Below are 25786 nucleotides of genomic sequence, written 5' to 3'. Positions count from 1 at the left end.
TATATACTGCATTTTCTTTTATATTTTTGCTGGATTATCATTACTCACTCCAGAAACAGGAAGAGGCTGTTTGGGAGGGTCTTTGGCACCCAAAGAAATTCACATTTCACTCCAGAGCTCAGTCAGGAATCAGCTGGTGATCTTTTTAAATGCATTGGTCTTTTATATCTTGGTGTGAACAGGGAATCCTGGTCAAGCTTGGATGTGTGGAGGGGCTGTATGCAGATGGTGGTGGTGTGGAGGTTTGTCACCGGGGTGGGGGGTTGAAAGAGATGGGCCCACCCTTCTGGGGGTGGTCACTAGTGTTAGGGTCTTTTAAAAAAATCATTTTATTGGGGGCTCGTGCAGTTCTTATCACAATCCATCCAACCATCCATCCATCCATCCATCCATCCATCCATCCACTGTGTCAAGCACATTTGTACATTTGTTGCCATCATCATTCTCAAAACATTTTCTTTCTAACTTGAGCCCTTGATATCAGCTCATCATTTCCCCCCCTCCTTCCCCGCTCCCCACTCCCTCATGAACCCTTGATCATTTATAAATTATTATTTTGTCATATCCTGCCCTGTCCGACGTGTCCCTTCACCCCCTTTTCTGTTGTCCATCCCCCAGGGAGGAGGTCACATGCAGATCCTTGTAATCGGTTTCCCCTTTCCAACCCATCCTCTCTCGGGCTCTTTGTGAGGGGCACCTCGTGCAGTGGTTCTGAAACTTCCGTCGGAAGCACGTGGACTTTGGATCTTAATGCACATTGCTGCTGCTCACCCTCTGACTCTCTCTGGGTGAGGGAAGAGTCTGATGAATCTATATTGCTAACAGGTATTCTTCATGAAACAACTCCTGCAGTGGTGTTCTCTGGGGATGGGAGCCCAGTGGCGCAGCGATGAAGTACTCAGTTGCTAGCTGAAAGGTGAGTAGCTCCTCCATGGAAGAGTCGGCCATAAAGACCATGGAGTCACGGAAAACCTACCCATAGTTCTACTCTCCTCTGTTGGGTCATTGTGAGTTGGAATCCGCTCGACAGCAATGGGGTTTTGGGTTGCTTGTGTTAAACCGGTTGATGAGATATGAAACGTGTTTATTTAATAGTCCAGGGTCAAGAAAAGCCAGGAAGACCAGTCCTTTTGGTCTGTACAAGAGGCCTGGTTGTTAAAATATGTTTTAGGGGTCATACAAAATCCATTTAAGCACAATTTTTGAGGTTTGGGAGTTATCCTCTGATTGTTTTAAAAGGTCTCTAAGCCAATTATCTATGTATATATATATGTATATATATATATACACACACATACACACACACACATGCACTATGTGCCCATCTACCATCATTCAGTCAATTCTGACTCATCAGTTCAAAATAACCAGCTGCTGTATTACTTCTGTTAAGAGCAGCAGTCCGAACAGGGTAAATTCCAATCAGAGCCAAACTGATCCCATCCCTAGAAGCATGTCCTGAAGAGGGCGTGACATGCCACATCCACACGGAAGCAAACCAAGAAGGAGAAACAAGAGAGGGACAGGCTAGACCCCCAAACTGCACACCAAGCCTGGAGAACAGCCTCTCTGCACAGAGCTGCTAAGGCCCAAAGAGGACTGCAGGGCCATTAATAGCTCAAGACACCACGGTGTCCCCTCTGGACACTAGAGCACACCACGATGGAGGGCAATACTGGGGACACAAAGTGGGGAGTTAGTCCAGTCTGAACACCCCGCAGTAGGGCAAACCAAGAAGGGAACACAAGAGCTCAGCAAGAGGAGCAATGCCCGGCCACAAAGCCCCCGAGGAGCCCCCAAAATATACTTCAGGCTAGAAGTGGCCGCTCCTAGAACTCCCCCAAGACCAGTGGGGGGCTAGTCATCAAGGTCAGTGGACAGACCTGGAATCATGTAGGCTTTTTTGTTTGTTCATTAGTTTTTGGGCTAGTTATTATCACCTTTTGTTTTGTTTTCTCTTTTTATTCAATCGTTTGTTCTCTTTTTGTAAGGTCTCTGTAACTGTTGGCTCACTTACTTATGTAAGATAGGCATGGGAAGCAAGCTTGAGGAGAAAGCAACAGGACTGATGGCTCTGGAGGAACTTGTGAGGAGAAGGCCGTGGGGAAAGGGAGCGGTGAGCAAACAACACCATAGACGGCAATAACTAGGGAATTAAAATCAACACCGAGGAGGATGTGGAGATCATGCGAGTGTTGGAGCAACAGCGATCTAGTTGAGAGGAATTACTAAGAGGCTGAAGAAGGGCCAATGGGATGGTGGGGCAGGAGGAAGGTAAAAGGAAGCAGGAAAGATCTGGAAAGCAAAGTTTTGGATACAGGTATAAGCATGGGTGTGTACATATGTAAATACAGTAATTCATAAAAATAGAGGTATTGGCCTATGTACAGCTATTTATAAGGCAATTCACTGAGGTAGCGGACAGACTTCAGGTCTCTGCTCATACCCTCCCTCAATGCAAGAAAACTTTCTCCTAAAAACCTGGCATTCCATGATACTCACCCTCCTGGCACAATCGCTGAAGACAAAAATGAATGCATAAACAAATGTGGTGAAAAAAACTGGTGGTTCCTGGCTATCAAAAGATATAGCAACCGGGGTCTTAAAGGCTTCAAGTTAAACAAACAGGTATCTAACAGAGAAGCAAGAAACTCACACAGAAGAAGCACACCAGCCTGTGCAATCATGAGGTGTCCATGGGATTGGGTAACAGGCATCAGAACACCACAAACAAACAAACAAACAAACAAACAGCCCATATTGTTGAGAATGAGTGGAGTTGGAGCAGAGACCCCAAACCCATCTGTAGACAATGGGACATCCCCTCACAGAAGGGTCAGAAGGAAGGGGTGAGTTAGTCAGTGTGCAGTATAGCACAGATGAAACACACCATATTCTTCTGGTTCCTTGTGGCTTTCCCCCAACCCCCCACTATCATAACCCCCAGTACTGCCTTTCACTGTGGGCTAGACCGGAGCATGTGTCCAGGTACAGCTAAGAGATAAGAGCTCATGACACATGGAATCCAGGAACAGGAATAGGAGTAGTGAGCAGTGATGCTAGGATGGTAGGGGGAAGGAGGGGAGAGGAGGGGAGCGGAGGGGAGAGGAGGGGAGAAGAGGGGAGAAGAGGGGAGAAGAGGGGAGAGCAGGGGAGAAGAGGGGAGAGGAGGGAAGAGGAGGGGAAAGGAGGGGAGAGGAGGGGAGAAGAGGGAGCTGATTGCACTGATGGACACATAACCACCACCACCCCCTCCCCCAGGGGGACAGACAACAGAAATCATGGGGGAAGGGAGACAGCGGTCTGTGAAAATAATAGTAATTTAGAATGTATCAAGGGGTCATAAGGGTGAGGGGGGAAGGGAGGGAAAAAAGAGGAGCTGATACTAAGAACTCAACTAGAAGAAAATGTTTAGAAAATAATGGAGGCAACATATGTGCAACCATGCTTGATACAATTGATGCATGGATTGTTACAAGAGCTCTAAGAGCCCCAATAAAATAATCTTTTGATTAAAAAATAATAATAAAAATAAAAAATAAAAAAAGAGTTGCAGTCCCAGAAATCCACAGGGGGCAGTTCTACGTATAGGGTCAGTGGGAGCAGGTGGCACTTTCTTCAGAAACAGATGTTGGATAGGGGTTGTGGAGCTCTAGAAAAGTCAGGTCCGCAGGTGGTTGAAGAAGTCTTTTAACTCCTTGAAATCATATATAAAATATTTTATGTATGCGGATTGCACTTTTTATTTTCTTTCAGGGAGTAGGCAGGCCATCACATCCAAGCACTTCTCAATGGTCTTCAACTAACCCTTTTGGCTTCAGAAAGAAAATATATACCTATAATGAAGAGACTCTTTGCCATCTTTAAAATCTCTTTAGTCTTTATTAAAATTGATCCATCTCTACGTAACACCTGTAAGTATCCCACACATGAATAAAAGAAGCGGCCATTATTGCTACCTTTTAAACTTCCCTTGGGAAAAAGGAGGAGGGTCACAGAGTATGTTGGTGGCAATGGTAATAATGGGCCAGTTAAAAAAAACCACATGGCTGTCTTAGAATGTCCATGCCAAGGCGATGGTTAGATGTGTACATGATAGACTTCATTTCTTGTGTGCTTGTTGGACAGGCAGGGGAGATGCTTGTTGCAAAAAACTCAATACCTCGTTTCCAGTTTGTCAAGAATGGCTTCCCGGAGAGGGTGGGACTTTTCACTCTTTCCCCTCCTTCAAAAGTTTACTTTTGAAGATGGTTCCATTAAAATAGCAGGCGTTTAAATGGTTACGTTTTGTTCCGGGAAGTCTTCAAATGAAAAGCTAGGTTCGTAACAGGCCTGGAATGATGTCGGAACATAACTCACCTTCAGGTGGAAACAGATTGGGAATTGGGGGCAGGAGCCTTGCCTCTGTTAGCCTTGCAGACTGCAGGATGGAACTCAGAACCTGAGGAGGATGCTGCTTATGCTTAAAAAGTCCGAATACGAATCCACCGCATCCTGTTCCCACAGGGAAAGAAGCCTGGTTTTGTTTTTTTTTTGGGGGGGGGGTTTGATTAGTTTATGAGGATTTTAGAAACCAGTTGCTGACAAGTTGACTCTCATTCACAGTGATCCCTGTACGTGTGAGAATAGCATGGTGTGCTACAGGCTCTTCCAAGTTGCGTGAACATTTTTTTGTTTACTTAGATTGCCAGGCCTTCCTTTGAAGTGCTTCTGGGTGGAATTGAACCTCACCCTTTCAGCAAGCCCCCCTCCCCGCCCCCAGGGTGTCCTGAGGTTCAGCAGCTCTGGGAACTCTTAAGTTACTTTTTTGGGTCAGCACAAGAGGCTTGGGTGTCGATTCAAAGGCGCCCTAGTACATGCGTTCTCAGAATAAATCCTTCAAACTTTAAGGCTTTTCAAGGTAATTATTTTCTGATTTTTTTAAAAAGTGGGGATTTGATGCCTTCTCACTCTGCTCTCTCCTTGCAAACAAAAGCAGTTTCTTTTCCATTAGACCTAAGCTGTGCCTTGACCACACTCCTCCACTAACTTGTGCCTTGAGGGATTTCCAACTAGAGGGACCCATGAACACCTGGCCTTGCACCACCCGCTCCATCGCTCTTATGCGTGAGCCCATTTTTACAGCCAGGGAGTTCATCCAGCTTTTCAAGGACCAGCCTCTTTTTCATTTCTCTTCTATTTACCAAGCGTGATGTCCTTTTCCAGGTCTGTCCTGATAACACTCTCCAAGTCCATGAGATGAAGTTTCAGAATCCTTGACTCTAAGGAGCATTCTGACTGTACCTTTTCCAAGACAGATCTGTTTATTCTCTGGGCAGTCCGTAGTCCTTTCAATATTCTTTGCCAGCACCCTGATGAAAAGGCATGACTTCTTCCGTAGCTGTCCTTATTTATTATCCAACTTCTGTATATGAGGCAATTGAAAATATCATTAAGTTGCTGTAGGAAAACAATCTTATTTACTCAATCTGATTTATTTAAAATATATTCTTTGCATATGTACTACACTAAAAACAAAGTAAATAGGGAATGGGTGGCCTACATTAGTGTTTTGAGGGCTGGGATATTAATCCTAATTTGAAATCATTGGAGTGGGATGTCATTCTCTAGATTTAAAATCAGCATCCAACAACAGTACACTGTTGTTTCATTAAAAAAAATTTTTTTACAGAATTTTTAACAGAAATTTAGCCATTTATAGTTATCTAAATATATTGAAATTTTGAAAAAAAATCTTTATTTTTTATCACCTTAATTCCAGGTACTTGAATTCATAGAAATGATATTCCTACAATTCCAATAATGAAAGTAAGTGGCAACATGATACCTTTTAGATACACATCTCTAATGTCTAGTGCTAAATTGATATTGCATTTTCCCAAAAGGGACAAATCTCTAGTCATAAAACTAATTATAATTTGTGGAAAATACACCACTATGTTGCTGATTTTAGCAGGATTAATTTATTTATTAATCAGAGGTTGGGATGGATAACCCATTCTAGGATGGGTTAACTATTTGGGATTCTAGCAGAGCAGTAAATTCACGTGTTAAACCCAAGAAGACAGAAATGTTGATGGCATTTTTATTCAGGTGTTTAGAAGCCCTTGAAAGATATGAGACTGTATCTACCTGGGAAGGAATTAACATTAAAATCTCAGTTTCAACATCTTTGAAAAAAATGTCAATACCTTTTCTACCCTTTAGTTGTAATCCAGACTTCTTTTACGACCAAAATCCTCACAAGTGGACCAACAGGTGACATCATGATAAACAGAGTTGAAGTTGTCAAGGATTTTTGTCTTGCTTAGAACCACAATCAATGTGCTTGGAAGCAGTAGTCAAGAGATCAAAAGATGTACTGCATTAGATAAATCTGCTGCATAAGAACCCTTTAGAGTATTGAAAAGCAAGGATGTTACTATGGGGACTAAGGTGTGTCTGACCCAAGCCATGGTAGCCTCCATTGCCTCCTATGCACGCGAAAGGTAGCCATTGAAAAAGAAGCCATGGCGCAGGACCAGGCAGTATTTTGTTCTCTTGTGTGTAGAGTTGCTCTAAAGTAGAACTGACTTGACAGGACCCAACAAAACAACAAAACCACAATATTCAACGTAAGGGTAAAGCGTCAGGTATACTAAATTCATATCTTATTGCTTGTCCCTCAACTCACTGTATACCCTTGCCTGTCTGGAATGCCATTGACAGTAGAGGTCGTGGTACACATCCAAACTCTTCCTAAATATGGTGAACATAGACAGGTTCAACGCATAGAATAAACTCTGTGAGGTTGGGCATGAAGAAGTTTGTTTGTGGGGGAAGGGGCCAATGAAATGGCTAGTCTTTATTGAAGAGAAGAAAACGTTTAGCGTGAGTCAGGGCAGGGGCTCAGTGGGCTAACTGGTGGGGCACGCACCAGCTTGTAATGGGTTGCACAGTTAGGGCATCGCTGGGATCACCTTTGTGCAGCCCAAACCAGATACCAGCACCGTTGTCCTCTTCACAGATGCAGTCCACGAGTCGCTTGTTGGTGATGGAGGGGACTAAGTTAGAGTCCTTTTCGGTGCCTGCAGCTGCCTTTGAACGCAGCATATTATATGGATCTGGCCCTTGGCGTGCGGCCATCCTGACCTCTCTCTCCAGCCCCATCGTCTGCTCTTCTCCGTAGGTTTGCCACCGCCAGTGGCCATCCTGCTCATCGCGGCCTCCCCATTGGGGCCGCGGGCCCTCAGGGCCGAAGCAGCTAATGCTCCATCTCCTCGAAGTAGCCTTGAGGAAGTTGTTTTAGTCCAAACTTTTTTATTTTTTGTATATAAGGGAGAGGTTTATTTACAAGAGAAATTGAACATTGAGAAAAACATTCCAGCCCAGGCCAGTCCAAGTCCAAAAGTCTGATCTTAGCCCATATGTCCGATATCCATCTATAAAGTCCTCTTCAGACTCACGAAACACATGCACTGAAGCCAAATGCAGGACAATCACAAGCCAGTGGAGTCTAAACTTTTTACACTGTTTTAGGAGAAACCATTTCCAAAAGAGTTCACTCTTCTTTCTCCTCAACACACACACACACACACACACACACACACACACACACACACAATGCACAAGTAAACCAAATCTAAGCCTCCAAAGAGATAAGAAAAAGCGAATCAACAGCAGAATACAGCCCTACACACTTTCTTATCGTTCATTTTTGGATCTGTCACGTGCATTTTTGTAATGGAACCTAACGACTGCTAATGCAAACTATATGTTTTTCCAGCAACAGACAATTCACAGATCGTGACCCAGTACTTCTATATCCCCCATCTTTGCCCTGATCCAACTATTTAAAATTAAAATCTCTGTGCTGGCTTTTATAGGAGGGCGACTCTCTGCAGTTAGTAGAAGAAATAGGTGCTTTCCTCCTACAAATTTCTACAGGATTTCCAACAGCTTGAGCAAAAGCAGACGCCTCGAATTAAGCACAGCGAGTAATTTATATCGGAGCAACGTTTCCCCAAACTATGTTGCTCAGAACACTAGTCTCGCTCTGACAGTCAATCAGTCATCGGAGTGCTGATGGTACAATGGGTTTGCCAATTATTTGATTGACATGGTGATATTAATATTTGTGGCAATGCAGCTTTCTGTTTGTTGAGGTGTCCTCCATCCTCAAGGGTGTAGCCTTTGACTGTCATCCGTAAGTTCTTCGGTCCTCGTGGCTTCTCAGCAAGCGTGGTTGTGTCACCTGCATACCATAGGTTGGTAATCATTGTGTGCCCGATGCCCATCCTTCTTCATCCAGTTCAGTTTCTCAGGTGATTTGCTCAGCCTACAGATTGAAGAACGATGGGGAGAGGATGCAACCCCCATGCACACCTTTCCCGATTTCAAACCCCACAGCATCCCCTTGGACATCAGCGCAATGAAATGTTATAAAATGCTGATTCTTCAACATGCTATCCATAATTTGTTCTGATCCACACCACTGAAAGCCTTTATCTAGTCAATGAAACACAGGAAAATATGGATTCCCAGCAAAAGTTGGCGCTTTGTCTCTCGCCATTGCAATAAGATGTCAGGTTGCATGAGGTCACTAAAATCACAAATGTATTGAAAAAAATGCATTCCTTGGTTGGCTGATTACAGAAGTCATACCTATGTCGACTAGTAACTGTAAATGTCAGATTAATGTAAAGAACACATTAAAATGGCATCTTATGGCTAAAAAACTTCAAACAAACAAACAAATAAAAAACTCCCAAATCAAACCAAACTCACTGGCATTTAGTCAATTCTGATGCAAAATAACCAGAATAGATGCAAGTGGGTGAAGGGAGAGGCTGGGCAGTGTAAGATAAGATAAAATAATGATTTGTAAATTATTAAGGGTACATGAGGGAGGGGGAGCGGGGAGAGAGGGGAGGGAAAAAGGAAAATGAGGAGCTCATTCTAGGAACCCAAGCGGAAGGCGAATTTTGAGAATGATGAGGGTAACGAATGTATAAGTGTGCTTTGCACAATTGATGTATGTATGAATTGTGATAAGAGTTGTATGAGCCCCAATAAAATGATAAAAACAATATAGATACATATGCAAAATTTTTCTTCTGTTTCTCCGCTTTGTGAAGCCCCAAATCAAACTCTTTCTTTTTCTCATAATTTCCTTCTTCTTCCTCTTGCTCTTTTGCTTTTTATTGAGTATATAATAAATATAGTTTAAATGTTCCCATTTCCCTTTTTATGTGTCAGTATACTGTATACATTTCTCATATAATTAATGTGATTAAAATGTTAACGCTTACTCTTTGTACGACTATCTTATCATTGATCTATCCATGCTAATATAGCTTGACATTTGGATTGTTTACAATTTCTAGCATGATAAATATGACCACAAAGGGAGCCACATGTTCTACTTCCAAGAGAAAAAAAATATGAAGCTAGAATTTGTTCCAACCTAAGAAACTTTTTATGAAAAATGTTCTTAGAATATGTACTTCTTAAGATTTCTAGACTGAATTCCTTAATGTCAAATAATTAGCTTGAAAATTTAATGTGAATTGAAGAATCATTTTTTTCCATGTGGCTACTACACATAAACACAAAACAAGACAACACCAGCATCTTATGGGCATTTGGATTCCATTAACACCTTAAGGTCACTAGGGATTTATTAATTTGATATCACTTTTGTCATCCAAGTCTTTTTCATTCTCGTCATTGCAACTGAGGTAGTCTTTATAAAAGCAAAATAAAGTCCCATCCCCTCTGGGTCCAACTTTGCAGAGTCCACTGAATAGTAGATGCTTTTACATTTTACTCGCAAGTCTGCTTTTCTAGCCCAGCGCCCTTCTAATTGTTCCTGAATCCCAGTCACCCAGCATTGCTCACTGCTCCATAAACACACTAAGCTCGTTGGGGCTCCACGGTCCTTGTCCATGTTGTGCTCGCTCTAGAAGGCATTTCCTCCACTTGTATGGCTGCCAAATTCTTGTTTGTTTCACCAAACGTGAAATTTCTATCTTTTACAATGCTCTCTCTGATCACCTATCCATTTCTTCTGCCATGATGACATGGCTCCTTGGATTGAAAAGTCTTTCTTTTTTTGAACTGACTCCTGGACTTTGTCTATATTTAAATCTCTGTATTCTCCTGTATCCAAAGAGGAAAGTGCATTTAATAAGCACTGAAACAATATATTCCATTAAAGATAATATGGACCCTTTTCTTAAGTATTGGCACCTATACATGCTTCCAAACCAGAGAAAATGTCTCAAGTAGCAAATATACAAAGCTCATCACTTTAGAACAATATACAGATTGCAAGGAGAAAATATAATTTCTGAATCTGAGTAAGAAAATGCTATGGTTTACCTTTCTTACATCCAATTATTTCCATTCTATTAAGAGTTTATACATTTAGTGTAATAGTTCTGTCAACAAGTAAAACAAAAATTACTTTTCATAATCACTTTCAGTACATCTTTGGGATAACATATTGATGAAGGATACAATTATAGTCCTAAGTTTTCCCACACAGTGAGATAACACCTCTAGTCAGTTTCTTAGTTCTACTTTGTTCAGTAAAATGTATTAGTTTCGATGAAATTCTCTTTCATGTCACATCAAATCAAGCAATTAAATGAAGTATTTGAACTCTTTTGCAAAGAGTTTTCAGAAACTGACGTTAGTTTGCAGAATGTAATTTTGACTCTATATGTATATATATGTATATAGCTGAAGAATATACTACATATATTCTACATATTTTATAGGAAACATAATAGATAAGCCCACTTTCTGCTGCAACTTCAGCTGTTTAAAATATATTTCTTCTGACTGGCATAAAAAGAAAGTGAGTATAACTTCGTATCCACTCTTTTATGCTGCTCAAAACTTTTGTATGTAGCATAGCGATTCTCAACTTTTCCATCACAAACTTATGGGGGAGGACATTCACATTTCTGATAGGAGCTCCAGTGATGAAATGGGCTGCTAACCACAAGGTTGGTGGTTCAAATCCACCACCTGCTCCGTGGGGCAAAGATGGGGCTTTCTGCTCCTGTAAATATTTATAGTCTCAGAAATCCACAGGGGCAGTTAGTTCTACCCTGTCCTAGAGGATTGCTATTAGTTAGAATAACTCAATGACAGTGAGTTAGTGGTTTATGATGATGATAAGCTAGGTTTTTCCCTCCTTCGTGAGTAGCTGTAAGTAAATTGTAACTGCACACACTTATTCTTATCTCAAGAGAGACTATTCATATACAACCATAGAAACTTACCTTGATTAAAAGGATAGTTTAGAATAGAACTTAATTTAATAAAGAATTCTTTTATATATTGTTATTATTGGTACTAAGCGTAGTAGACTCCTGAGTGTGAGCCAAATAAAAAGCAAAAAATAAAATACCACCCCCCTGAAAATAAAATACCGCCTTCCCTCCAAAAAACCCCCAACCAGTATTTCCTTCAATTATTGTAACAGTTGAGAACCTTCTAAGTCATTTTGCTTTGAAATTAGGAGCATAATCCAGTAGATTCTAGATATTGTTGGATAAATTATGACTGCCGAAAACGAGAGGCCGTGAATTTCATAGGATGGAGGAATTCACCATTTATAAGGCAGTAATTTCATCTATTACGGGAGTCTACTCTAAAATTAACATTCCATTGGACTCAGGAAAGAGAATAAAACTTAAATGTCTTGATTAAATTGCATTATAAAAGAAAATAGTTTGTATAAGTAGTTAATGAAAGAGCAGACCTTGTATGTTTCTGCTTTAGTATGATTACCAGTATTCTTTCTGGAATGCCCTTCAGTTTACATATATTAAAATCTTATATATCCATCCCCCACCCAACCCCGTCAGTTTGTCATAAAATCGTTTTGATGCTCAAAACTCTGACGTTACTATTTGAAATGTTAGCAGTATTTCCCAGTGTAGACACGTTTCTGTGTAGCTTTCAAATTAAGGCTAAAAGAGAATGGCCCAGTTACTTACTTTTGGAAATTAGCCAATGCCAACCTGACATATTGTATTAAAGTAGGAGCGGCCCTGCAAGCATAGTGAGAGGCTAACTGCTGGGTCAGCAGCTTGAAAGCACCAGCCACTCTGCAGGAAAATCAAGCTTTCTCCACTAGTAAAAATGTATAGTCTTGGAAACCCACTCGGGCAGTTCCCCTTTGTCCTTTGGTGTCACTGTGAGTCAGCATTAGTCACAATTGACTTGTTGGCAGCGACGACAACAGGACATTGTCCACTATGGTGCTGCCAGATGAGCACCCTAGTTTTCAAAGTACTTACAACTCCAATAATGAACTCAAACAAACCAGTGATCAGGCTGCTGGCACAAGACCAGACGCCATTTTGCTCTGTTTATACATGGACTAGCCATGAATTGGATCACGCTCAATAGCAATTAAAACAACAACAACATATAGTCTATAAAAGTCACCTCACAGTTTAAATAGTTTTAGCTTTGGTCTATCCAATCCTACATAGCCAACCACCTACTTTTCGTTTAGCGGGCTGTTTGAAAGACACCTTAGACTCAAGAGATTCCCCTTCTTAAATTTGGTCTCTACACAGACTATGCATCTGTCTTAACGAGGACACCATTCCTATTCATATTCTCAGGACAAGTTTCCATAATTTTTTCCTTAGATAAATGCACATGTCCTGTCTAATCTTTCTCCCAACAGCAAATCCCCACCTTATATCACATCCCAACCAGAATAATTGAGTTGAAGTACAAGTATGATCATGTACTACCACATGTGTTGCCTGTCCATCAAAAGTCTAGGTGATAAGAAAGAGGGAAAGCACATGCATGTGCAAGCGTGTGCGTGTGCACATCCACCCACACTCACACCCACCCACACTCACACCCACCCACACTCACACCCACCCACACTCACACCCACCCACATCCACACCCACACAATCGCTCAAGCACATGCATTCATGCAACATTCCCAATGCCTTCCAAAATCTTCTAAGTTAAAGACCAACATTTTCAACACGTGAACTCAAGGCTCATTTGGTATTATTGTCATCAGCTTGTTCTACTCCAGCTGCATTAACTTTCTCTTGGGCCTAGCATGACCTTTGGCAGATATTTCCCCTCTTATTGTGTTGTTGCTAGCTACTGTCAAGTTGACTTCAATTCAAGTCATGACCTTTTGCACAGGTGAAGAAAATATTACCGAGTTCTGAATTCCGTTTCTGATCACTGACATGTTCCAGTGCATTGTTGTAGCTGCATGCTAATCTTTCTCCCTGAGAGTTTCCCTTGCCTTCGTTGGTCCTCTGGGTCTCCAGTCATTATAGCCTCCTCTAGCAATAGACCTTCCATGGTAATGGGATCAAAGAATGCTGGTGGGACAGTGTTTTTGCATTCCTGCTTTCATTTTCTAAGCTTCAGAAGTAGATCCCTAGGCATTCCTTTCTATTATTTCTAAGTCTGGGAGGTTTTTGGACCTTTGAAATGCCAGTGGCATATCAACTTGAAAGCCACAAAGCACAGCAAACTGAAAAAGGGTTGATGGTCCCCCACTGTAGTAGTTCTCCCTGACTCTCCCTTGTTGAACGCTTCCTCGGTTTACCTTCTACCTATCCTGTGGAGACAACTCATATGTCTTTCCCTGCCCCTCTGGATGACTTGATTCACCCTATATTGCACACTATTCTCAGTTCTCCCTGTACAGTTAGCAGGCACACATTTCTTTTGAGAAAATTCAGTTACTATCGCCTTCGCATACTAGACTGTAAGCTCCGTGATGATGGGATTTAGTATTATTTTATTCTCTTGATATTTTACTGTTCAATATCACCCAACAAGTTCAAAAGCGGATCTTCTAATTCTGAGAACTACTTTATCACGCTACTTGTGGAACTGAAATATATTTAAACTTAGACTACCGTAGGCAATTAACATCCCATGCTTTTTAGTTTGGCATCCACTGTGCTCACTTTAAGGTTCCCCAGTGGTGACTAAAAGGTCAGGGGTTTGAAACCACCCGCTGCTGTGTGGAAGAAAAAAAAAACAGGCAGTCTTCTTTGCTAAATATTTAAAGTTTTGGAGACCCCAAAGGGAGGTTCTGCTACATCCTATGGGGCTACTATGAGTTGAAATTGACTTGGTGACAGTGACCTCAGTGAACTTGGTGCTCATTGAGGGGCAAGGGTGGCCCCGTTGTTAACTGCTTGACTGAACTGAATGGTTAGCAGTTTGAATCTATCAGGTGCCCCGTGGGAGAACGATGTGGCAGTCGGTTTCTGTAAAGATTGCACATCCCCTTGGAAATCCCGCGGAGTAGTCAGAACTGACTTGCTGACAATGGGCTGGATTTAGTTCTTGCAGATAGATATCTTAAAGGTACTTCGGATGCTGACCTGAACGAAAGTGCCAGGTTCCGATGGACATAATGGTGACATAGTCTTTGCATTCCTCAGATAGAAAAAGGGGGCACTCAACTCACCCCAGTGAACAACCATAAGTAACCACGGCGGTGTTATTTTATGGTCTCCTTCTCTGCAGAGGCTAATGCGCTCTGACAGCCAGCGTTGCTCTTCTCTGAACCCTCCATCAGATAGATGTACTCAGTGATGGGGAAGTCAGGCAGCAAAATTTGCATGTGCCAGCACACACCCTAGATTCTAAAAGAAGAGCTTGTGGGTGCAGAAATTATTTTAAGATGCGATTTTAAACACTTTTAGTGTCTACTTTCATCTTTATATTATTGGAGATTTTTAATGCATCCTTCTTCGTATCAGGATACATGGATGACTCATTATTTCTTTGAGAGGAATAATGAACACATTTTTGAGAAATAAAGATACAATACTCTGAGGTAGCCTGTTAAAGCACGGGCAACCAGTTGGTTATTGGGATGTTGACGATGAGAATGGAAGTTTCCCCGAAGAAAAAAGCCATGAGAGAGGGCAAGCCCTCAACCTGACCTCCAGTGTAACTACTAGCCTACTGGTTCGTGGAAATTGGAGATCAAAGACATAATGTGTCAAACGTATTTGGCTGTGAACTGGTTCGTGAAACGATTGAAAAGAAGTATTTGTGGCATTGCGGAGTAGAAAAATAGATTTGCTCATCGTGAAAAAGAAATAAAATTGTGAATATGAGAAGATAGCGGTTTATAAACATTGACTCCTAGAATTTTTCATTCTTTTACATAGGTTAAATGATACACAGATTTTTAAAAATTATATAACAGATTTTTTAAAAAGTGTACAAGAGGGCTTCATTCATGTTTTTCTAACCCGTCATATTTTGGGTTTATTTATATTTATATTTGGGGTCATATGTATGTTTATATATATTTATATTTGGGTTTATATATGTGTGTGTTCATATTTGGATTTATATATATGCATATATATACTTAGGAACTTCAGATTTCAGAAACAAAGCTAAAAAGCCTGTCAACAACGAACTTTTTCTGTCCATCTCTCTTTCTTATTTGCATTTTTCCTTTTCATGAGTAGAGAGTTATAGTGCAGTACATACTTTTTCAGCTCTCCTTTTGGGATTGCCTGGATCGGAAATGCCATGGGGGGTGTGGGTGTGGGGAACAGCTTGTTAGAAATGCACCTTCTCTGGGGAGCTATCTTGAACCTGAATTTTTTTTTTAATTAAGAGTACCCCTTTACCCCCCCCCCCCCCCCAATAATCACCATAACCTTCGAACCTGAATTTTATGAACACTGCCCAGGTGACTCTATGGCCATCGAAATGGAAAAGCCACCCTTCTATATTCAGGAAACAGGTTGTGAAGATATTCAGAAAACAGATATTCAGAAAACAGGTCAGGAAGATGCCACGCAAACACGAGTCCTAGGAAGTCACACGCGTTCTCTAAATAAATCTAACGTCTTTCGGTGTCTCCCCGCGTCAGTGTCCCGTTCGGTCCTGTATTCTACTTTCTTTATTCTTCTGCAGGGGGCCGTGGTTGTAGGCGAGGGGAAGGGTTAGCAGCTGTTTAAGGCACTGAAAGGAATCCAGGCCTTGAGTAGATTTTCATTCCTGTTTCTCTCTCTCCGCTTCTTCCTGACTCTCGTTTTGCTTTGCTCTCTTCCATTCTATTTCAGGTGTCTAAGGAACTTAGGATCCTGGGTATACAGCAGGTCATGGACATTTTCTAATGACTAGATACAGAGAACATACTGGCATTGAAGAGAGGGGCAATGAGTCCCACAAGAAAACATGCTTATTAAAGCTAATCTCGCTTGGTTTCTGGGTCTGGGTGGTGCTTTGAGAATGAGCAAGAGGGCTCAGACAAGCAAAAGCAGGCTTGGGGGTAACAGGAGAAATTTCCTGGGCATCACCAAACCCAGATCATTTTTTTTCCCATCTTGAAAGCCAAGAAAATTTGGAAACACTACTCTGATGACAAGCGATCCAGAAGGCAAAATATTTCAGGATCTCAGCACATTTGCAAGCAATCGCGTTCACCATGCAGCTACAAAGGAAGGTGAGAGCAGAATTCCAACTGAGTGCCTATGTCTTTGTATTTTATGTACAAAAGTTTGAACAATTGTGACCCAAGAGAGTTATTTGAGACTAGGAGATCATTTCTGATACAACCCAGAACCAGCTCTGGGCGAGGATGGTTTGGGACCACGGAAGTAAATCAGAGGAGAGAGAAGAAAATGGTGAGCCAAGGATTCAGAACAAATTAGAGAGATCTCCCTGATTCTCTGTCCAAGGATTTCAGTTGTAACTTTACCAGGGTGACTGGCTACCCTGTTTCCCCTAAAATAAGACAGTGTCTTATATTAATTTTTGCTGCCAAAGATGTGCTAGGTCTTATTTTCAGGGGATGTCTTATTTTTCCATGAAGAAGAATATGATACATATTTATTGTTTATTGTTTTATTAAAAGAAACCTCACAATTCCTTTCTGCTCTGGCTGCGCTGTGGCCAACAGTGAGGTGCGCACCTCACCTGCCGCTACGGTCCAGAGTCCAGAGTTATGGTAGCTTCCGGGGGCTTTATTTTCAGGGAGGTCTTATTTTAGGGGGGATGCCTTATATTTCAGCGAGAGATGAAATTGTAAGTAGGTCCTATTTGGGGGGATGTCTTACTTTTGGGGAAACAGGATAGTATTCAGTATTCCAACCATCCTGTCTGCCAGCTACAGGGCATTTGGATCTTCATCACGGTGCCCTAACTTTTCAGTAACCTGTATGTATTTGGGGCATGCATTTTCATTTTTTCTCTCAATGAATTTTATTCATTTGCTTCATGTTTGGTCCTAATACATTTGCAACTTTCCAGGAATTGTTAAGGGGGGGTACTAGAAATAGTCTCCATCATGATGCTCAGATCGGAACACGCGGTCAAGGAGCATTGTGTTCTCTAAAAGATGATACTGATTTAGAGTGTAGTGCCCTTCCATTTGCAAAATCAATGTTGTCAGAAAATCGTTTGAGTAGCAGGCCGAAGGATCGTCTCTTGTCTGAGCAGAGGCGGAACACAGCACTCCTTGAACTTCATTGTCTGATTGCTATTTTGAATCAGAGGAGTGGCATGGCTAGAGTGGGAAAGAAGAGCTGAGCAATCTTGTGGAAATGAAATCAAAGGTCTCAAATCTCTCTTCCAATATTCTTGTCAATCTTTTCATTTCCTTAGAACCTCTGGACATCGTTTTGTTTGGCTTTTCTCTTTGTTTAAACGTTCCTTCCGCTCCCTCTGTTTCTGTTTCTTCACTGGAGTGTTATGGCTGGGCATCGCGGTCTGTACCTGTTTCTTTTAACTTGCTGTTTGTTACACCTGGACAGACAGAGCTGAGGAGGGGCGGGAATGCATTGCCTCACCACCGGCATATTCCCCACTAGACTGTGGGAGGCTATAAATCATTTTATTAGGTTCTATTTCCTGAATCTTTGTTTTAGGTATTGGGGGAGGGGGGAACTATAGAATTTGAAACAGATTTATTGAAAGGCCTTTGAGAATAAAAGGCAGGCGATGACCCAGCTGGGGCTGTTCTTGCATAACCCGGTGAGGGACTCAGAGAAAAAGACTAGTAATTAGTTTCATTTGTAGGTGAAAGAAGGTCTTTGAAGACGTCTGGCATTCATTATAATGGTGGTCACTGTTGCCTTTTCCAAATCCTCCTTTTTAAGATTGTGCACTGTCAATTTAGTGGGCTTTGCGTCCACTAAGGAGGAATGGGGTACTTAATCCAGGCATAAGTTGTAAAAGAATGAGGTGAATCATGTGGGCATGGTTAAATGATATACAATGTCCCGTTTGGGGGAGTCTCATCCTTGAAAATGGAAATCTAGGTTTTGGGGGTTTTTTGTGTGTAATAGAGACTTTGCTCTTTGTTCTAAAAAATAGGCCAGTATTCCAAATAAAAACAACAGTGTGAATGCTCTTCAGCTGGCTCTTATTCTTGGTCATTGGTTCAACCCCAAGCCAACCCAAGCCAACCCAACCAAAGCCAACCCAACCAAAGCCAACCCAACCCATTGCCATTGAGTTGATCCAGACACATAACAACCCTATCAGATGAATTATAACTTCTCCCTTGGGATTTCTGAGGTCATACAAGTTTATGGAAGCACTCTATCCACCTGTCCCCATCAAATGGCTCGTGGGTTTTAAACTACCAACTTTGTAGTTAACAGTTCAACCCTTAACTCATTGTTTCAGTAGGGTTCTTGTGGTCCAAACATATTCCTTAAAGTAACAAAATGAAGCAAAAAGAACCCATTTTAGATTCCAAGTCCTCTTTGCCCAAACTCCATATAATCCTAGTGTTCTTGCCTCTTGGTATACCATTTTAATGACTACTGATACAGGGAGAACTGTTTGGTCGTATTATGATGCTTCACTTGGTGACTTAATGGACACCAGTTTATCTATATCAAGCAATCTCCAAATCACCCATATCCAGGGCCCATGGAGATGGAGTCTCTGTACCCTCTGTCCTTGCTGGTGTCTCTGTGTTTGTCCCCTTGCTTTAATTAATGGTGGACCCAAGATACCTTCAAGTATTACTCACACAAAACCAAGTTCTATTTCCCCCTCTGCTCTCTCATAATTCTCCCGCAATGACTATTTAATGTAATAATGATCATTCATTGATTCTTCATTATTAGGAAGAAGTTACTCTTTTTAATGAAATAACATATTTAATCCTTATAAGATATTTATGATGTTCTTTAATACTTTTAAATTTTACATGTTAGAAAGCTTAGACATGGAGAGGCAAAATAATCCATACAAGTCATGCAGTAGATAGTAGAAGTGTTTTGAACTAAATGTAGAATGGTCTGAGTCCAGGATCCAGGTCTTACCCATCAGCCTGACTCGGCATATAAAGTCCAAGAACCATGATTCCGTGCATGATTTGAGTTGTGATTCTAAAAAATTCCTATTTCTTTATGTACTACTCCAAGCCCCAGTATCTTACGATTCCCAAGCCCTAGAGTTCCTTCCTCATAACTGTATTTGTCCTACCTCTAAGCAGTCACAGCACATTGGTCATTTATTGCTCAACTTACCTCGCAAGCACATCGGTCATTTATTGCTCAAATTCTCTTGAAACGCAGACTTGGAACAATAAGCATGTATTATTTCATAGCTTGGGAGAGTTAGGGATCCTACAGTAGCATAGTTGGGTGAGTTTGTCTCATGGTCTCTCCTAAAGTTGTTACGCTGTTGGCTAAAACTTGACTAGGCCTTCCCAGAAGGCCAAGTCATGTGAATCTTGGTTAGAGTTCTCAGTTCCTTGCCCCATAAGCCTTACTACCAAGATGCCTGAATGTCTTCATGTTTGGGTAATGGGCTTCCCCCAGGGCACGTGATGGGAGTTTCAGCCTACTAGTAGATATTGAAGGGGAATTAAACTTCAGAGAATTAATGGATGCATCTTCAAGACCACCTTATGCAGGTACTTGAGAAGTTAACTTCCTGCGAGGCCCTACTTATCTCAAGACCAAACTTCATGGATTGCAGCCTCTCAGATGTAAGAGAAAGAACAGTGCTTGGAGTCAAGCACAATTGTTTCCATCTACATCTTGCCAGCTAACAGTTCTATGAGCTTGGGCATTAGCTCGTGAGTGCTTCATGTTTCCTAGTGTGGAAAATGGTTACAGTAATCCTTACTATGTGTATATCTATATATCTATATATGTAATTATTAATTATATAATAATGTAATTATTATGAGAACTTAGAATATCTGTGAAGAAATCTTGTAAGGAAAAAAAGCAATGCAAATGCAGTGTTTTTGAATGAGAGTTCAACATTGCTTCCACATGTCTCAGAAAATATGACAATAATAATTGTTGACTTAGGAAACACATCTAAAATTCTCACATTGTCTTCAGTTCTTGAGTGGATCAATTTTTCAGCAAGCCTATATCATGGGGTTCATTAAAAGCAAGAGAAATAACATTATTGGATATATAATATTCACATGTTTATAGAAAGATAAAAATAAAGAAGCCATTGTTGTGGCTCGATACCATCAAGTCATTGGTGGCGATATGCACAACACAAGCCTGGTCCTGCATCATTCTCACAATTGCTCCTTTGTTTGAGCCCAGTGATGCAGCTATTGTGTTCATCTCTCTTGCTGAAGCTCTTCCTCTTTTTCACTGTACCGATACTTTAATAAGCATCATATCAATTCAATAATAGTCTTTGCCTTCCCTTCAATGGACCTCCTGATATGTCTATTATATACTTATAAAAAAGCCATTAAATAAAATAAGCAAGCTTGCTAGAAAGTGTAGTTGAATATTTGAGTCTCCAGGCTAGAGACACCAGGACTAATTAACGAATTATGAAATGCACACAGTTCTACAGATAATTTTATGATACCTATTTCTCATCAAAAAGATATTGTCATCAACAAATCTTGTCACGGAAAAAAATTAAAATTTGTCTTTTCCTTTCCACAAAGTAAAGACAAAAGCAAAAATTTTAAAAATGAGCAGCAGATATTAAGGGCTCAAGTAGAAGGCAAATGTTTTGAGAATGATGATGGCAATAAATGTACATATGTTCTTCACACAATGGATGTATGTATGGATTGTGATAAGAATTGAACGAGCCCCCAATAAAATGATTTTTTTAAAAGAAAAGAAATTGTGACTGTAAGGATTTTATTTGTAATCTCAACACATAAATTTACATAAATTTGAAGAAAGCAAAATTAACATCCATTAACACTTGTCTCTGGTAAATAACATAAGCATGCTGTTTTATTATTTTTTATAATCATTTTATAGGAGCTCATACAACTTTTACCACAATGCATCCATCCATCCATCCATTCATCCATCCATCCATCCATCCACCCTGTCAGGTATATTTGTACACTTGTTGCCATTATCATTTTCGAGACATTTTCTTTCTACTTGAGCCCTTGGCATCAGCTTCTCATTTTTACCCCTCCCCCATGCTCCCTCCCTCATGAACCCTTGATAATTTTTTTTCATTTCTTACATTGACCGATGTCTCCCTTCACCCCCCTGGGAGGGGATTAGGTATAGATCACTGCGATCACTTCCCCCTTTTTCCCCCCACCTTCCCCTTACTCTCCTGGTATGGCCACTCTCAATATCAGTCCTAAGGTGTTATCTTCCTGGATTTCCTGTGTTTCCAGCTCTTATCTGTACCAGTGTACATGCTCTGGTCTAGCCGGATTTGTAAGGTAGAATTGAGATCATGATAGTGGGGGAGGGGGAAGGGAGGAGGGAAACATTAATGAACTAGAGGAAAGTTCTATGTTTCATTGGAAATATGCTGTTTTAAATGACATTTGGAGAAAAGAAAGGATGAGAGGATGCAGAATAATGGGAAATATGAAGTTTATAAATGAAAAATGATGCTATTCTGAAAGATCCCAATTTTAGAAAAGAAAAAAAATTATCCAGGCTTTTAGAAAATCTCAAAAATGTTATTAATTGCAAAGGATATAGATTCACTCAAGACTTCACCAGATATTTATCTTGTAAGACATATATGGCACTTGAATTTTGAATATTAATGATAGTCTATTATTCAATTCTAATTATTACCCTCAGAAAAGAATTAAAATGTTGACAAATATTGATTTAAGATTAAGTATAAAACCCCATATTTTCATTCAAATATATTTTATTCTTTTAAGCTTTTAAATATTAGATCAGAATTAAGATATAAAACATTAATTCATAGTTTGAACTTAGTCATGCATTACTTCATATTGGTTTCATTGTTTAGTAGCCCTAGACCAGCAGTTCTCAACCTGTGCATCGCGACCCCTTTGGGGGTCGAATACCTTTTCACAGGGATCACCCAGTTCATAACAGTAGCAAAATTACAGTGATAAAGTAGCAATGAAAATAATGTCATGGTTGGGGGATCACCACAACATGAGGAACTGTATTAAAGGGTCACCGCATGAGGAAGGTTGAGAACCAGTGCCCTAGACCAAATGAACTGTTCAAATGGGAAACGAGTTTCTTTAGAAATAAAGAAAGGACAGATTTGCCTGTGAAAGATCTTGTCTGGGTTGACTGCCTGCTATTATAGCTAAACTGAAAACAAGTAGTAATGGAGAGGAAGAGAGAGAGAAAAAAAGAAATATTAGTATGTAGTTGCTGGTGGTGAGACAACTGACATTTATTGAGTGCTTACTAGATACCTTGCACTGTGTGGATGTAGATCATCTTATTCCATACTTGCAATAATTAAATAATGCTACTACAAATAAAATAATAATAGCTCTAAGTTATTGGAATATACTGAAAGAGATCCATATGTATTCCCATTATAAAGAAAGGGACCCCATAGAATGTGGACATTGTCAAACAATATTATTGATAACACATGCCAGTAAAATCTTACGGAAGATCATCAAAAAATAGTTGCAGCTGTAGCTGTACATGAATAGAGAGCTGGCAGGAATTCAAGCCAGAGGGTGTGGGATGAAGGGCATAATTGCTGAAGCAAGATGGATCTTGGCTGAGAACAGATTATACAAGAATGATTGTAACTTTTGATTGACTATGCTAAGGCAATTTACTCTGCGGATCATAATAAACTATGGATCGATAGCCCCGAGAAGATGGAAATTCTCGGACATTTAATTGTGCTCCTTCAAAACCTGTACGTGGACCAGGAGACACTCATTCTAACATAACAAGGTTGGGCTACCTGGTTTAAAATCAGAGAAGGTGTGTATTAGACTTATAGCCCTTCACTGTATTGCTCAATCTATATGTTTAGCAACTAATTTGAGAAAGTGTGCTATATGAAGATGCATGTGGCGACAGGATTTGAGGAAGGTTCATTAACAGTCTGCAACATGCTGGTGACATATCCTTACTTGCTGAAAGCAAAGGAGACTTGAACCATGTTCTGATGAAGATTATAGACTGTAGCCTTCAGTATGGATCTCCATATAGTGTAAAGCAAATACAAAGTCTTACAACTGGGCCAATATCAAACAGCATGGTAAGTGGAGAAAAGATTAATGATTAAGTTGTCAAGGATTTCATTTTACTTGGCCGCACAATCAACATTCATGGAAGCAGCATTCAGTTAAGAAATCAAGTGACGTGGGAGCATTGGGAAAATCGGCTATGCAAGATGCCTTTAAAGTGTTCGAAGGCAATGATGTCACTTTGAGGAATAAGACGAGCCAGTTTAAAGCCATGGTGTTTTTAATAGCTTCATATGTATGTGAAGCTGGACAATGCATAAGAAAGAGCAAAAGTGAATAGATGTATTTGAATCACGCTGTTGATGAAGATTAATTGAATGTACCATGGACGGCCAGAACAATAAGAAATCCATATTGGAAAAAGGACAGGTAGCAAGCTTTTTACAAACCGTGATGGCAAGACTTCATCTTGTGTACCTTATCAGGAGAGACCAGTCCCTGGAAAGGGACATGATGCTTGGTCAAGTAGTGGTCTGCGTTAAAGAGGTAGACTTTCCACAAGATGGGTTGACACATGGCTTCAATAATGGGTGCAAACACAAACACAGGTGTGAGGATGGTGCCGGACCAGGCAGTGTCTCATTCCACTTCAATGCATTATGAATTGGAGTCGACTCTTTGACACTCACAACCATGGAACAATTTCTCAAACATTTGCTATGCCCCAAGGTTTGGCACTGTATGGGGCATGTTACCCGAATTCTTTCTAGGTTTTCAGATCAGGTGGGAAGACTGAAGTGCAATAACAAACCAAGAATTTTTTAAAAACATTTTATTAGGGGCTCATACAACCCTTATCACAATCCATACATATACACACATCAATTGTATAAAGCACATCTGTACATTCTTTGCCTTCATCATTTTCAAAGCATTTGCTTTCCACTTAAGCCCTTTGCATCAGGTCCTCTTTTTTTCCCCTCCCTCCCCGCTCCTCCCTCCCTCATGAGCCCTCGATAATTTACAAATTATTATTTTGTCATATCTTGCCCTATCCAGCATCTCCCTTCACCCCCTTTTCTGTTGTTCATCCCCCAGGGAGGAGGTCACATATAGATCCTTGTAATCTATTCCTCCTTGCCAAACCATTCACCCTCTACTCTCCCAGTATCGCCCCTCACACCCCTGGTCCTGAAGGTATCATCCACCCTGGATTCCCTGTGCCTCCAGTTCCTATCTGCACCAGTGTACAACCTCTGCTCTATCCATACTTGCAAGGTAGAATTCGGATCATGGTAGTTGGGGGAGGAAGCATCCAGGATCTGGGGGAAAGCTGTATTCTTCATCGGTGCTGCATCGCACCCTGACTGACTCATCTCCTCCCCTAGACCCCTCTGTGAGGGGATCTCCAGTGGCCGACAAATGGGCTTTGGGTCTCCACTATGCACTTCCCCCTTCATTCACTATGGTAAGATTTTTTTTTTTGATGATGCCTTATACCGGATCCCTTTGACACCTCGTGATTGCACAGGCTGGTGTGCTTCTTCCATGTGGGCTTTGTTGCTTCTGAGCTAGATGGCCACTTGTTCACCTTCAAGTCTTTAAGACCCCAGACACTATCTCTTTTGATAGCCGGCACCATCAGCTTTCTTCGCCACATTTACTTATGTACCCATTTGTCCTCGGTGATCGTATCATGGAGGTGTGCAGCCAATGATATGATTTTTTTGTTCTTTGATGCCTGATAACTGATCCCTTCAGGACCAAGTGGTCAAACAGGCTGGTGTGTTCTTCCATGTGGGCTTTGTTGCTTCTGAGATAGATGGCCGCTTGCTTGTCTTCAAGCCTTTAAGACCCCAGATGCTATCTCTTTTGATAGCCGGGCACCATCAGCTTTCTTCACCACATTTACTTGTTCGCCCGCTTTGGCTTCAGCAGTCGATCTACTCATTTCCTAAGTGTAGAAAGTAAGGTCCACATCCAGTCGCATCTTGCTCTTTGCTGTTGTTAATTTCTGTCCAGTTGGCCCCTGACTCATGGTGACTCCAGGTGGGTGCAAAGGAATGAAGTGCTGCCTGATTGCACCAAGTCCACAATCAGTTGCATATTGGACCATTGTGATTCATAGAGCTTTCCTTGGCTGATTTTTAGAAGTAGATTTGCCAGGCCTCTCTTCAGAGCCTGTCTTAGTTTGGAAGCTCTGTTGTCACAGCAACATCCAGCCCACCATGGATAAATAGGAGGTGTCTGCATATTAGGTGCAATGGCCAGTATTAGGCCAGCATCTCTTGCATGAAAAGTGAGAATACTACCACAGAGCCACCAGTGTCTCATTGTTGGGGGTTGTGTTTATTTTGCATTTTCTATGAACCACTCTGAAGGCTCACGCCA

At 41.0% G+C, this 25786-nt stretch overlaps 1 pseudogene; it reads right to left on the bottom strand.

The window, feature by feature from the left end:
- Nucleotides 1-6888: 6888 nt before the first annotated feature.
- LOC142452565 (cytochrome c oxidase subunit 5B, mitochondrial-like) lies at nucleotides 6889-19533 on the bottom strand (annotated as a pseudogene).
- Between the last annotated feature and the right edge of the window lie 6253 nt (nucleotides 19534-25786).

Source organism: Tenrec ecaudatus, chromosome 7 (assembly GCF_050624435.1).
Source record: "Tenrec ecaudatus isolate mTenEca1 chromosome 7, mTenEca1.hap1, whole genome shotgun sequence".
NCBI classification, from domain to species: domain Eukaryota; kingdom Metazoa; phylum Chordata; class Mammalia; order Afrosoricida; family Tenrecidae; genus Tenrec; species Tenrec ecaudatus.
This window is presented reverse-complemented; position numbering and strand designations above follow the sequence as displayed.